This window comes from Rhipicephalus microplus, chromosome 3, assembly GCF_043290135.1.
Source record: "Rhipicephalus microplus isolate Deutch F79 chromosome 3, USDA_Rmic, whole genome shotgun sequence".
Classification (NCBI taxonomy): Eukaryota; Metazoa; Arthropoda; class Arachnida; order Ixodida; family Ixodidae; genus Rhipicephalus; species Rhipicephalus microplus.
In genome coordinates this window covers 122993132-123008090 of record NC_134702.1, presented here as the reverse complement: position 1 = coordinate 123008090, position 14959 = coordinate 122993132, and positions in this window count along the sequence as shown.

Genomic DNA, 14959 nt, shown 5'->3' with positions numbered 1-14959 from the left:
GAAGTAGGCGAGGGCCTACGCCGGAATAATTCTTTTTGTAAAGAACGTCATCCTTTACGACGAAACCACGTTGACCGTTCGTTCCGGAAATAAAGAAAGAAGCGAGACAGTTGTCATTGCGTTGCTCTGCTCGAAAAGTTGTTATGTCAGGGAACGGAGTATCCACTACAGCCAAATATTCATCAAAGTTGTCAGCGTCACACTCGGTTGTCGGAAGGGGAAGTCGTGAAAGGCAATCAGCGTCGGCATGACGACGACCGCTCTTGTAGCAGACTTCAAAGTCGTGTTCTTGCAATCGTAATGCCCAACGAGCAAGACGACCAGATGGGTCCCGTAGTCCAGTGAGCCGACATAAAGAATGGTGGTCCGTGACAATCGAGAATCGGCGTCCATAGATATAAGGGCGAAACTTGTGCACGGCGAATATGACCGCGAGACATTCCTGCTCTGTGACAGTATAGTTTCGCTCCGGCTTACTTAAACAGCGACTGGCATAGGCAACGACGTGTTCAGCAGCTCCATGGCGTTGGACCAAGACGGCGCCAATACCTACACCACTGGCGTCGGTATGAACTTCTGTGGCAGCGGATGGGTCATAGTGGCGAAGTACGGGCCCTGACGTAAGAGCAAACTTGAGTTGCGAAAAAGACGACTCGCATTCCGCTGACCACCGAAAAGGTGTGTTCTTGTGGAGTAGGGACGTCAAAGGGTAAGCGAGGTCGGCGAACCTGGGCACGAAGCGACGGAAGTACGAGCATAGGCCCAAAAAGCTTCGCAACTCTCGTACCGACTGAGGTTGTTTGAAGCTGCTGACTGCTGCGACTTTCTGGGGGTCGGGTCGAACGCCATGCTTGTCCACCAGGTGACCGAGAACGAGAGTTTCACGGCTGCCAAAGTCACACTTCTTAGAGTTCAGGGTGAGCTTAGCTCTCTCAAGGCAGGTGAGAACAATGTCTAGACGATGGTTGTGTTCATCGAATGTACGGCCAAATATTATAATGTCATCCAGGTAGCAAAGACAAACTTCCCACTTTAGTCCACGTAACACAGAGTCCATGAAGCGCTCAAACGTGGCTGGAGCGTTGCATAGGCCAAACGGCATTACATTGAATTCAAATAGACCATCTGGGGTTATGAAGGCCGTTTTCTCTTTGTCATTCGGGTGCATGGGGATTTGCCAATAACCAGATCTCAAATCCACGGATGAGAAGTACGATGCCGAATGTAAACAATCGATGACATCATCAATCCTGCGAAGCGGGTAGACATCCTTTTTAGTAACAGAGTTGAGCCGTCTGTAATCCACGCAGAATCACCATGTACCATCCTTCTTTCGGACAAGAATCACAGGGGCAGCCCAAGGGCTACACGACTCTTGAATAACCCTTTTCTTTAACATCTGTAGCGGAGAGAGAAGAGGCGACGTGAGATGACGTCGAAGGCGGCCGATGGGGCCGTGCCGATCTCGCCACTTTATTCTAGGCCTGAAGCGGAGCCACGTCGGCTACCAGCGTCCGCCGCGCCAGGCGTGTCAGCTCGTTCTAATCCTCGCGCAGCTCGAGCTCGCGCCAGCTGCGCGAGAGACGCGGCGCGGTGATGGAAAAAATGATGATGGTGATGATGGCACTACAGGGCTCCCCCCCCCCTAGCGCTTTGCGCGATTTGAACGTATATGAAAAAACGAAAGAGGGTGACAAATGCTCTGTACATGAACGGCAGTCCATAAAGTGTTCCTTTGGCAAGTCCAGTTTGTCAACGTGTAGTGACCATCGGGAACCAGTGGGTCTCTGGTGGGCGACACTGAGAGTTGCGCAGTGGACGAAGAAGTAAGCGCTCGATGGAAAGAAATGCGTAATGGCGGATGGCTCGGTCCCAGAGGTCTTCAATCGTGGAAAGCACCTCTGGAATTTCGAGGTCTCGCGCCACTTGTGATGCGTTTCTGTAGGCGAAAGAGAGGCCGTACTCAGTGGCGCTGGGAAGCGACGCGTGACTGAGAACGTGCTCAACTGGTGCACTAAAGTGCGGGCTGTAAAGCGTGTCAAACGGGCCCGTGTCGTAGAGGCCGTCGTAGAAGGTGTAGTCACACACGCCGTCCGCAGGCAGCGGCTGCGACTCGTTCGTCGCCGTGCCGAATACGCGGACCACGGGAAATGGCGTCATGGGAGGCTGTGCAGGAAAGACGGGTTCAGTTGTCGCCTCAGTCACTGTCGAGGTATTCGACGCTGGTGGACTGGTGGCAGTGCTTGTTCCCATGCTTTCAGTTGGCTCCACAGTGGTTGTAGTTGGGTCGGTTGACTTGACAGACGTCATAGACAGTTCAGTTGGCTGGTCAGACGTCGTAGGCAGCTCAGTTGGCTCAACAGATGTCGTAGGCAGTTGAGTTAGCTCCACAGATGTCGTAGGCAGTTCATACGCGGGACACGCGTCGCTAGTGGCAAGACGAGAGGAAGTTGGGAGGTCAATAACGGGTGAAAGGTCACCTGTGCCAGGCTTCGAGGCGGGTGGCAAGGTGGCCGTCATGGAGTCTGGTGGGGCCACGGTTGGTAGCACACGTTGCGACGCAGTGACAACCCCGAAGTCGCGGGCCCCTGGAAGTGGTTGGTACGTGAGGCCATTGCGGGCGAGCATTGAGGGCAGGCTCTGGCTCCGCGAAGGCACGGCGCTGGGGCCCGTCGTAGACCACGAAACAGAGACAGGGATAGGGGCCGGGGACGCCGAGTGTGGTCGGCTGCTGGCCGGGTAGGTGCGAGTGGAATGTAGCGAGGCACCCGGCAGGCCATTGCTGGCACCAGTGGCAGGTGGCGGAGCGGCAGGGGGCACCGTCGAGGAGCTGACCAGCAGCTGCGGCGAGGAGGAGGCCGAGACGTCTGAGCTGGTGGTCGCGGAAACGGCGAGGGCCACGGTGTCGCGTGCCGTCGCTTTCTTGGAAAACGTGCAGGTAGCAGGTACGTGTGATGAAGCTCTGCACGGGGGCTCTGAGGGAATGTACCTCTCGGAGGGAAGGTCAGTCACAGTGGGGAAGTCTTCTACCTCGCGGTCGTGATCAGGTGCAGGAGTGAATGTTTCTGCGACCGGATCAGGTGTAGAAGTAGTCGAAGCCGGGGTACCGAGGTAGCGGTCAATGGAGGGCTGCGGACCGGTTCGTACCTTGCTCTGCGACGCCGGGGAAACCTGCCTGGTGCGGGTAAACGGAAGCGGACGGTATGTGTTGCCGCTGCGGGCGAGCACCGCAGTGCAGAGGGCATCGTAAGGCTGCGGGCTGGTGCTTGAAGTGGCAGCGAGATGGCGCAACTCTACCGGTAGGGCGTCGAGAAGAATGGCGTGCATCAGCAGCTGGTCCGTGATGACATTCACCGCAAGAACGGTGTCGAGCTGCATAAACCATACCTTGGGGTAGGTCGATTGGAACGGCGGCACTGGCGGGCAGAGTTGCGGGAACATGGCAGCGGGCCGTTCGGCGAAGGGCGTGTTCTCCGGGTCACCAATGTAGCGGCGAGAGAAGAGGAGACGTGAGATGACGTCGAAGGCGACCGATGGGGCCGTGCCGATCTCGCCACTTTATTCTCCGCCTGAAGCGGAGCCACGTCGGCTACCAGCGTCCGCCGCGCCAGGCGTGTCAGCTTGTTCTAATCCTCGCGCAGCTCGAGCTCGCGCCAGCTGCGCGAGAGACGCGGCGCGGTGATGGAAAAAATGATGATGGTGATGATGGCACTACACATCTCTTCTACCTGTTGAGTAATGACCTTGTGCTCCGCAGATGAGACACGGTATGGTTTCTGCCGGGTAGGGTGAGCGGATCCTGTGTCAATCCCATGGCGAGTACGCCACTCGGGTACACTTATTTGCTCTTCTTTCTGCGCAAAGTCAAATATAGTAGCGTGCTTCGCAAGGACTTCGACCAAAGCTTGACGTTTTTCTGATGATAGCGACTTGTTTACCATACTCAGAAAGTTGGCTTCTGTATGGTACGTTGCACAAATAGGATCTACTCTCTCGTCACTTAAAGATGCAATGAAACTGGTCGCATTTTGTTCGAAGCGGGCGAGTCGCATTCCGCAGGGTAGCATAACAGGTTCATTTGAATAGTTCGACACCCATAAGGCCGATCGCCTATCACTGATCGACAGAACACAATGTGGAATGAGCACATTTTTCTTGGCGCAATTGAGAGGAATGGGCTCCACAAGAACATCAAACTTTCCGGCGTCCGAGGCAGAGGCGTCAACGCGTACGTTCTTCATCGAGTTGGGCGGCAAGACAACATCCTCGATGACGGTGATAGATCCTTGACAGCACCTAGGATCGTCAGTAAATGCCGATAGCATAATCTCGCCAGCACCGCAATCTACAGTAGCCCCGCACTCGCGTAGAAAATCGATGCCCAAGATGATGTCATGGGTGGAGCTGGTCAGGACGGCGAATTCAGCCTCGAAGACCTTGTCACCCAAAGTGACACTAACAACACACACACCGATCGGGCACAATGTCTCCCCGCTCACTGCACGAAATGATGCACAACTGTCCCAGCGAAACATCACTTTATGTCCTAGCCGCAATTTGAAGTTAAGACTCATCACTGAAACAGCTGCTCCAGTATCTATCAAAGCCATTGTAGGAAGTCCATGAATAAGCACGGGGACCCTATTTTGAGTCATAAAAACGGGTGGAGGCATAGGCGGGTGTAGTGACAAATGTTCGGCGACCTCACCTCCATTGGCCGCACCACCTAGTTTCCCGGAGGCGGGGAGGTGACGCGTCGACCAGGAGATGGGGAACGGAACCGGCGTGTTGTGGGGGGCGTCAAGCTTCGCACGGAAGAAGGCGAGTCGTTGCGTAAATTCCGGTGGAAATTGCGTCCTACATGTGTATCACTGTGGGTCGTTTGCTGGAAGCCGTCCCCAACGTACGCGTCCCGCATTGAACGCATACCACCGCGCCAGCGGTTTTGTCGAGAAGAAGGTCATGGTCCCTCGTAGTATCGTTGCTGGGGGCGACGCGTTTGACCACAGAATCGAGCCACATGTCCACGGAAACCGCAGTTATAGCACACAGGGGCCTCACGCACGTCGCCAAACCTTCCACGAGGCGCCATGTGCTCATGATCGTCCCACGAAGACACCATTGTAGGTGGTTGGCGGGAGGCGTTCTGGAAACCACGGCGATGATGTAAGTTGTCGGTTGGGAGCTCTGGTGCTCTTGATTGGGGCACATCGTATAGCGTGGCATCAACGGCAGCACACATTGCGTCGTATGGCGGGGAGGTGTTGATAGCAGGTGCTCTCGGCGGGTTAACAGCATCACGTCGTCCAAGTTCTTCGCGTACGATTTGCCTGATCATTGAGGCAAGATCACAGGGGGATGTTGGAGGGACGTCGACACTTGCAACGGTGGTGACGTTGGCAAGTCTACCAAATTTGGGAGTGATGCGCCTAGCCTTCAGTGTCTCAAACGTGCGGCAGTGTTGTATTACGTCCGCTACAGACGCCAAGGTGTCCTTGCCGATGAGAAAATTGTAGACATCCTCAGCAACCCCTTTGAGAAGATGCCCTACCTTGTCATCTTCTTTCATGCGTGGGTCTACAGACTTGCACAATTTCAGGATCTCTTCAATGTACGTTGTGCATGTTTCACCGGGGACTTGAGCACGCTGCATCAAAGTTTGCTCAGCGCGCTTCTTCTTCATCAATGGGTCCCCGAAGCAGCTCGCTATTTCTTTCTCAAACGCTTCCCAGGTCGTTATTGTTTCTTCGTGGTTTTCAAACCACACCAACGCCGTCCCTTGAAGAAACAATCCGACGTTGGACAACCGGGAGGCCGCATCCCAACAGTTGTATTTACTCACACGGTTGAAGTGTTTCAGCCATTCGTCGACGTCTTCTCTGACCCTCCCTGAGAAGCTTCGTGGTACCATGTGCCGGGGCCACGCAGCGCCAGACGAAGAGTGCGTGGTGTCGCCGTCAGCAATCGGATCCATAGAGAGCGGTGGTAGACCAGCCAGTCGGCGGCTTCGGCGTAGTTCTTGAGGTAGCGCTTCCGTGATCGTTGGCCTTGGATCGCTCCGCTGTACCCCGCACCTTCCACCAATCTTGTTACGGTGCGATGGATGCCTTTATTTACAGGAGATGATTAATGCGAGAGTCCAGGGATCTTGCCGATCACCGCTCGTGCGAACCTCGTTCTCCTCTTCTTCCACGCGCATCCTCAGTATCGTAGCAATATATTGTTTCTGGCGCACTGCATTCGTTTTGGCCAAGCCATAATGTAGTTGTTCCAAATGACAGAGCAACAGTGGTGAGCTGGCGAGACTGCGCTGTGCGTTGCGCGAAAAGCATTACAATCAATTGTGTGGGCGTATCTGTCGAATGAACATAGAAGCGTCATAAAACCTGACAGATATCGCCCCTAAAAGGAGTGAGAAACAGATATTAAACATGGCAGTAACCGCCAATAAACTGTAGGTGCTCCTCAGTCAACTGAGTTGTTTATTTTCTTGCGGCTGTAAATTGTAACAAAACCATAGCACTGTTGCCATTATCGCAGTGGCAATTGTTACAGGCAGCAGTTGTTTATGTTTATCAAATGTGCAAATGTTAGTAGCAGGGGCAGATCCCTTCAATCTCGAGTAAGCGGCAAACAAAACTGAAGTGTAAGAGGGAGTTTGTGAGTTGACTAGTTCTTTAACACCACAACAGCCATCTGTCGGCGTGGCGCCGTGGTTAATGTGTTGAGTTAGAAATCCGAAGGTGGCAGGTTTGATTCCGCGCGGCGCATCTTTTTTTTTTTTGGGGGGGGGGGAGATGGGTGCTTTTACATGGTTTTTCTTACAATTATTTTTATTATTTCTTTAGTGGCAGCTCGTCATGGTGGTTTTGACGTTGCTTCGCGCTCCAGCACTGCCGGCTCGAACGTGCCATTCATGTGCACCGTCCGCTCCACCATACGCCACCATACACCATGTGCCACCAACATTTCCACCGCCATAATCCACCACAATGGTGGATGGTGAAATCCGCCATTCCTATGGTGGACGTTTTTTCAATAGGTTCTGCCGCACCGTGGACTATGCTTTCAAAATGAACTGAAAAATTAATTTGGGAAGAATTAAGCTTCACCTGAAATGTTGAACGCGGTGATAATATTCTGATCCTAGTGCGTATTTCATATACTTAGGGTATAAATTTTTTTCAAACTTGCTATGCACCCGCTACATGGCATTAACGGTGCAGTAGCGTTTATGCGTTTTCTGGTGGAGGACTCTCTAAACTATGAAGTCCTTATGATAATCTCATTGTGATAATCCGATGGCAATGTACGGTTTTACTATACATTCTTATGGTAACATAACCTGTCCTACTGTGAAGCATGTATACTGTATGCGTGTGTTTTAATGCATAGGTCACTTTTACAGTAATTACAAGTATAGGACAGTATTTCTACTATATACTATGCATGGCTGTGTGCGAGAACACCCACTTGCCACGCGAATCAACCAGAGTTCAATCCCCACGTGGACTCTAAACTTTTATCATTTATTTTATATCCATCTTTCTTGATTTTTTGGTCACGCAAAGATGCTCGTCTTTTGTTCACAACCAATGACGCCGACACTGTCGCCGAATTTTCCGCAAAACGAGCTCTTTGAAGCTATCGCATTATTAGGCTCAGTGATAATATCGTCAACTGGCCCGTTGCCAAGGCGCTCTATGTGCCAAAGCGCCCTCTGTGAGGATATCCGTTAATGATGTAAAATTTTTCTCGCACTAGCAGGCGCCGTTTCGCATCTGCGCATTCACGTAGGTAAAGAAACAAATACAAAATAAACTCACATCGCCTTTCGTAGCGTAGTGTTTTCCTAGCGAATACGAGATCTTCACCTCGACGCACTCCAGCCATGAGAAAAAACATTCCATAGTGGTCCTCGTTGGCATATGTGCTTTTGTGTCTCCTATGTAGTAGCCAGGTTTCTTGCTCTTTGCTGTAGTTTATCTGTGATTAAAACAATTCATGCATCGATAGTTTATTGTGATGGTGAAAATAAAAAAAATCACCACTGTTAGTTCTCGTTGTTTCATGAAATAAAGACGTAAATGCATGATAGATTTCGTAAATGTCATATCTCTGATGGAAATACGAATTTGATATATTTGTGGACGCCAGAAATAAACACTCTCGTTTTGAACAAATATTTGTAATACGTCTGAAAATATAGGTTTCAGTTTCAGTTTCAGTTTATTTTGCAATATTTTTCAGCAATCATGTTAAAGTACAGTGATTCAATGTTTTCATACAATGGCAATGGTCAACACAAAACAAGATGTAAATCAGATTAAAAAGTGAAAAAGATGCAGGAACAGAAATTAAAAGCTGCTGAGAAGCAGCTTGACGGGATTCCTGACCCTAAGCAGATTGGCCGCAGACTCTTGGTGATGTAAACAAGAAATAAAATACAAGCAAGTAAAACAGAAAAAGTACAAGAACGCATAACACAAGCAAGTAAAATATCAACAAATTTAGCAACAAACTTTAACTGCAGACATAATGTAAAATCGCAAACACTGAAAAAATGCGGCATAATATGGGAGAACAAAGTGAGAAAGAATACAAACGAACATAATTTATATATATAAGAAACACTACCTCTAAACAGTATGCATAACGAAAACACAAATACATGAAACAGTTCATGTTTGTACATGTGCATATGAAAAGCCAAAAAATGCACTTCTATTCAAACTACTTATCAAATTGAATATGATACTATAAAATAATACATAGTGAAAATGAACTCAAAATAATTTATCAAATTCAAAGACTCTCTTGGGTTGCTAATTAAATATTCTTACCACTGCTTGTTTGTCAGCGTATCAGGCGTAATGCCTTTGTTTTTTAGGTGATTCAAAAAGTTTGGCATGATAGGCTTAAGACTTTTAAAACCGTAATTCGTTCGCAAAATTGGTATTTGCCTTGTGTCTCTTTTGCTTATGTTGTAAGGTGTTGTGGGTGACTATTTGAGCTGACACAGTGTTAGAAATTTGGTTTTACTTTTCAAACCATGTTTGTATTTAGCAAATAGATTGAAATTGTACAGCTGTTCTACTTGGAGCGCGTTATATGTTGTAAATAATGTTGATGTATGAGCGTCGTATGGAACACCTGCAATACGTCGTATTGATTTCTTCTGTAGCCTGATCAATTTTAATTTGTTCTTTTGCGTGGGGTTTCCACAGACGATGGTACAGCATTTGATGTGCGAGTGAAATAAAGCAGTGTAAACGTGGAGTTTAGGTCTTGGAGAAACTATACCTTGGAATTTCGAAAGCACTCCACATGCCTTGGCAAGCTTTTTGGCAACATCATACACATGCGAGTCCCAGTTTAAGTCTTCACTCAAAGTGACCCCCAATATTTTAACGTCTTGTACAATCCCGATCTCTTTGTCACTGAGGTGTAAGTCTAAGCTAGAATATAATTTTTATTAGTTGGTTTGAATAGAACAGCCTTTGTTTTAGCAGCATTGATGACAAGAAAATTCACTTCACTTCATTTTTGTAGCTTTTCTAGCGCGACGTGAGCTAAAATACTAAGATTAGATACGTCGTCGAATTGGAGGAACAAACTTGTGTCATCGGCGTAAACTGAAAATTTGACGTTCCAACTTACTCTTAGTATGTCGTTTACGTAGATGTTAAATAACACGGGGCTTAACACACTTCCCTGCGGAACGCGGGTGTTTATGTCTAATAGCGAAGAACTTTTCTCTTTATTGCTTACACATTGCTTTTTATTCCCTAGATAAGATTTGACGAGATTTAGGGCTACACCCCGGAAACCATAATGTTCTAGTTTAGTAAACGGAGTTTGGTGGTGTATTCTGTCAAACGCCTTAGAAAAATCAATATATATACCCAGTGTTAGCTTCTTTTCGTCAAATCCCTTTAAGATGATTTTTTTTGTGCTAGCAAAGCGTGTTCACTTCATAAATCTTGACGAAAACCGAATTGTTCTGACGCAATCAAAGAATGCTTATCGCAGAAAGATATAATACGCTTACAGATAACCTTTTCTAGCCCTTTAGAAATAACAGGCAATATTGCGATTGGACGGTAATTTGAGAAGTCATTCTTATTTCCCGATTTGTACAACACGCTAACTTTAGCGTGCTGCATTTTCTCGGGGAAAACTGCTGTGGCTAGACACAAGTTGAACAGAGAGGTAAGTGGAGGCACTAGAAGGTCAAGTACGTGTTTATTTGGGCGAATTTGAATGTCATCAATAACGAGCGCTTTACTATTCTTGAGGCCTATAAAAGTGGAATGTACTTCCTGTTCCGTTACTGGTTCTAAGAACGCAGATTTCATATTTGATGTGCCCATAAATTGCAAAATAGGGCGTTTGTCCACACATGACGTGCTATTTGAGAGAAGAGTCGTGAAATATTTGTTGAAATTATTCGCCAGTTTTTCACCGCTAAGTATTTCATTGTGCACTAAGAGCTCCAGTTAATTAGTTTGGCGAGTGCCAGAGTGAATCAGACGATTTATTTCCTGCCATAAAACATCACTACGAGAACTTGCCCTTTTAAATATGTTTAAAAATAAGCATTCTTTTTGTTACGTAAAGTTTTGTTTAACGTGTTTCTAAATTTCTTGAATTTGGCCAGATGACTGCTGTCTCTACTTTTGATAAATCTGGGATATAAAGCATTCTTTTTACGAATCGTTTCATGACATTCGCTTGTTAACCACGGCTTCCGAATTTTCTTTGAGGCTCTCACATTCTTTAGTTTAAAGCAATAATGATATGCTTTTTTGAAAAAATGCATCAAAACATCATAAGCCTCATCAGCATTTTTGCAGTTATACAAGGCACTGAAGTTTAACATTTCAATATGGTGTCTAAATCGCTCAAAGTTTTTCAATTGATTTGCTGTATTTTATAGGGTTCCAAAGGACTTGGTTGTAGCTGTCTAGAAAGCTTATTCTTTTTATATATCATATATACAGGGAAGTGATTGCTCACATCCGATATAACGGAAGCTGCTGTCATGCAGTCATTTCTATTATTCGTGATAAATATGTCTACAAGATTTTTAGGGTATGTCATGGTAAGAATGCAACAAAGTCAATTTTCACAGTGCCATAAAAAATTGAAATCGATCTATGAATAGAATGAAATTCTATGGTGTGAAATCAACTAGATCTTTTTGCGGCCCTTCGGTGGGGAGTTGAGAAACTCCGTCACCCTTGATACTTCCAGTGGTCTTTAGCGTTCCTCTTAAACGACCTCTAAACGACACCAAGTTCAAATGCGAGAAAGTAGTTTTCTTCTCGTCTATGCTACGCTGTCTGCAAGCGCTATCTAGTCGCAACCACCTTCATCTTTGCAAAACACGTTCAATGTCACCACACAATTGAAAACACGGCCGTTGTTGAGTCAGTCATGACTTAGCGCTCATGAGCTACTCGCAGCAACCTACACTTGAGCAGTCGCAAACGCCGAAAACAGAGTGAAATCAGTGTATTCTCTATAATAGTCACGCGAGATAAATCAAAACGGGCATGCGAACTCTCAGCAAAGCAGGGTACGCGACAATTCAAAACAATTATCTCGCCTATGTTTACCAATAGGTAGATATAGGCAGCAAACCTGTTTCTAACGTGATTGCTTGGGCGAATTGGTACGACATGATTCACATAAAAAACAATGCCCATAACGAGGAACAAGAAAAGAAGCAGAAGGACAGTGGCACTGACTTACAACAAGACTGATTTGCTGGAACCGCGCAATATATACTTAAGCAGTATCTGACAAAAAAGAGAAAATACAAATCAAGGAAAACTGAATTCACCTAACACCCGAGTAATCACGTATTATTCGGGTGTTAGGTGAATTCTGTTTGCTGTGATTTGTATTTTCTCTGTTTGTCAGATAATACTCAAGTATATAATGAGCAGTTCCAGCAAATAAATCTTGTTGTAAGTCGGTGCCACTGTCTGTCTGCTTCTTTTCTTGTCCCTCGTTATTGGCGCTGTCTTTTGTGAAACCTGTTTCACCCTGATAGCAAGCAAACAAACAGCTAGCGTGACGCCTCAATGTGGTTGTTTAGTGGCTAACGAACTCCGCTGCGAACCCACAGGTCGTGGGATGGAATGCCAAAGGCCCGTATGCTCATAATTGGGTGCACGGTAAGGAACCCCAGGTGGTGGGAATTTCTGGAGCCCTTCACTACGGCGTCTCTCATATTCATACGGTGCTTCTGGGATGCTAAACTTCACACTTCTATCAAATCAATCGCAGAAAACTTCGTTTTGGTGCAAGAATGCTCTAGAACGATGCAGCAGTCGGAGACATCAAGCTAGACTTTACACTTTTTTATGGAGATGTCCGTGACGTCGTGGCCCTTACAATAGTCACATTGGCAATGAAAAGGAAAAGTCAAGCCTAGCAATGGAGGCTACACATACTTTGGTTTTGTGAGTTATATATGCCGGTAAAGCTATCTCAAGCCAGAGTTTGGAGTTATGCCAACGCGTTTTCTGATGCTGTGACGAAATGCGAGGTTCTGATTACTGCTTCTACAATGACACACTAATGTTTGCTTTTTGTTTATTTGTTTGGCAGCTCAAGTTAAAATAATGGTTGTAAAAAGCAGTGAAGATGGACAAAACATTTCATTGATTAAATTTTAAGTGACTATTAAACTCCGCTTAAGCCACTCAACCATTAGCTATGAAGCATCGCAGAGGCGCACATGAACTCTTTCATCACAGCATCAAAGAGATTAGGTACAACTATCCTCATTGCGACACGTTGCTATCACTGCGCTGCAATGAACTTGGGGCAAGCTTCAAATTTAGAGCTGTGAATAATAAGAGTTAGAAACCGTCAGGAGACTTCATCAATTCACTGCCAGCTTGCATGCAATATAATGCCCACACGTATGCATCGTCCATAAGTTAGCATATTTCCAGCGAGAACTCGTTGCCTCACCGTCACTAATCTCCTAAAGCCGGTGAGTATTCGCTCGTGGAATCGAATGGAGATGATGGCTTCCACGCCCAACTCAAGAGAACCGCGCACCATCACCTCAACTGGATCTACAGTTTCAAGTCTTGTCGTGTTCTGGAAGTCCAGGTTCATGTCGATCATCCATCTCACCAGCTCTATCGTCTGTGAATAAAATTATTCAAGATACTATGAAATATAACATGGTATTAAAATTTTATATATAATGCTACAATACGGCCCATGAGAGGGTCCCATGCAACCAAAAGAATTGAATGAGAAAAGAAAACGAAACGAGGCTTTCACCTCTGATTAGCTTTTAAAAATACACTATCTTTATCTTATAAAAACCATTATAGTTGTGCATCGTCATGACTTCCAGCGCCTTGTTCAAACACAAAGACGCTGCGATAGTTCTGAGTTCATGCTATTCCTGCGGATTCTTCAGCATTCTTTTCGCACATCTATAGTAGTGTTTCAGAGGGCAACTGTATGTGTGAATGTGTGCGATTCTTGTGTATTTTTGTGCTTAAGCAGAGCGCTTGAAGTTTCGAGCTGCTTTCCGCTTTTTGTTCGACATACCAATTTATTGTTATGCCATTCATCGTCCTAACCATACGGCAAACTGTTTTTTTTTGTGGCTAACGTTAAGCGCAGGAACCATGAGAGACCACTTCACAAGGCGAATCTGAAGTACAATATCAGCCTATTTGTTTAGGACAATGGTCTTTCACGAAGGCCTTTGACGCTGAACTTTTGGTCTGTCTGTCTGTACCATTTTCTGTTTGTCCACCTTTAACGGTACCCCAAACTACACCAAATGATACCTCGAACCACGGACCCCAACCGCCGCGCCCACCAATATTGCTCCGGCTTTATCGTTCATACTTGTGCAATTGTCAATTTAAAAGCGATTGGTGCGCATAACTGAGGCACCAGAGCAACATGCCAGTATTTTGTATACGTGCCTTTATACTAGAAAAGTAATACATAAGTATTTCTAAAGACAGTAGCATTTATCACAATGCGCCAATAAGGCAGAGCTTGCACGAAAAGGCAAGTAGTTCAAACGCTTTGCTGAGATGACACTGTCGCGTCACCTACCCGTCGCCTTGCGTTCTGCACATTATGGCCTCCAAGACGGGAGCGCACGCCACGATTTTTGTTTTCCACGATAACTGCCAGATTGCGCTTATGTCTCATGTGTGACGCGACTCGATGCGCTCGTTCGCCTCTGCTGCACGCTCGAGGCACTCTGACGCAGCGCTTCCAGAATATCATTCACTAATTTTCTTACGCAGAACATCAAATAAACATTTTGTTCACTCTCACCAGACACAAGACTATCGTCCTTCGGCGACGTTTGCAGTGTAACATGCAGATACGTGACCAATTTTGATGACACGTACCTCACTGGGCAATCAGATTGCTAAGGTTTATCATATAGTAAAAATTACAAGCATGCATAGCTTTCAACCAGAATAGAATGTGCCAGTAAACTTCGGTTGTAATTTTTACTTCATATGTCCGCATAAATTACACGGTATTGGAGGCAACATTATTGAGAACGCAGTAGTATTTGCACCCTGCAGTAATTTCTGCAGGGTGCACTTCTAAAAAGGTGCTCTCCTTCAAGGATAAGCTGAGATTTGCTCTTACCTCTGGTAGGTATGACGACGCAAAATCGATGCAGGCTTGGTACATAGCAGCTGCTTTTTGGATGGCAGTTTGATTCGATGGCACCACTGCCAATGATTTGAAGCTCGCACGTATCCCAACCCTTACGGCATCTTGAACCTGTAAAAAACACAAAAGGGCATGACATCGCGTCTGCGCAAAATATTCTATTTTGAATCATAACCACTGCTTTTCAAAAGTGCGTAGTGTGTCTTTCTGTTTTGTGGGCTAAATAATGTTGCAGTTGCATGAAAACAAATAGTCTTGTCATTTGGGC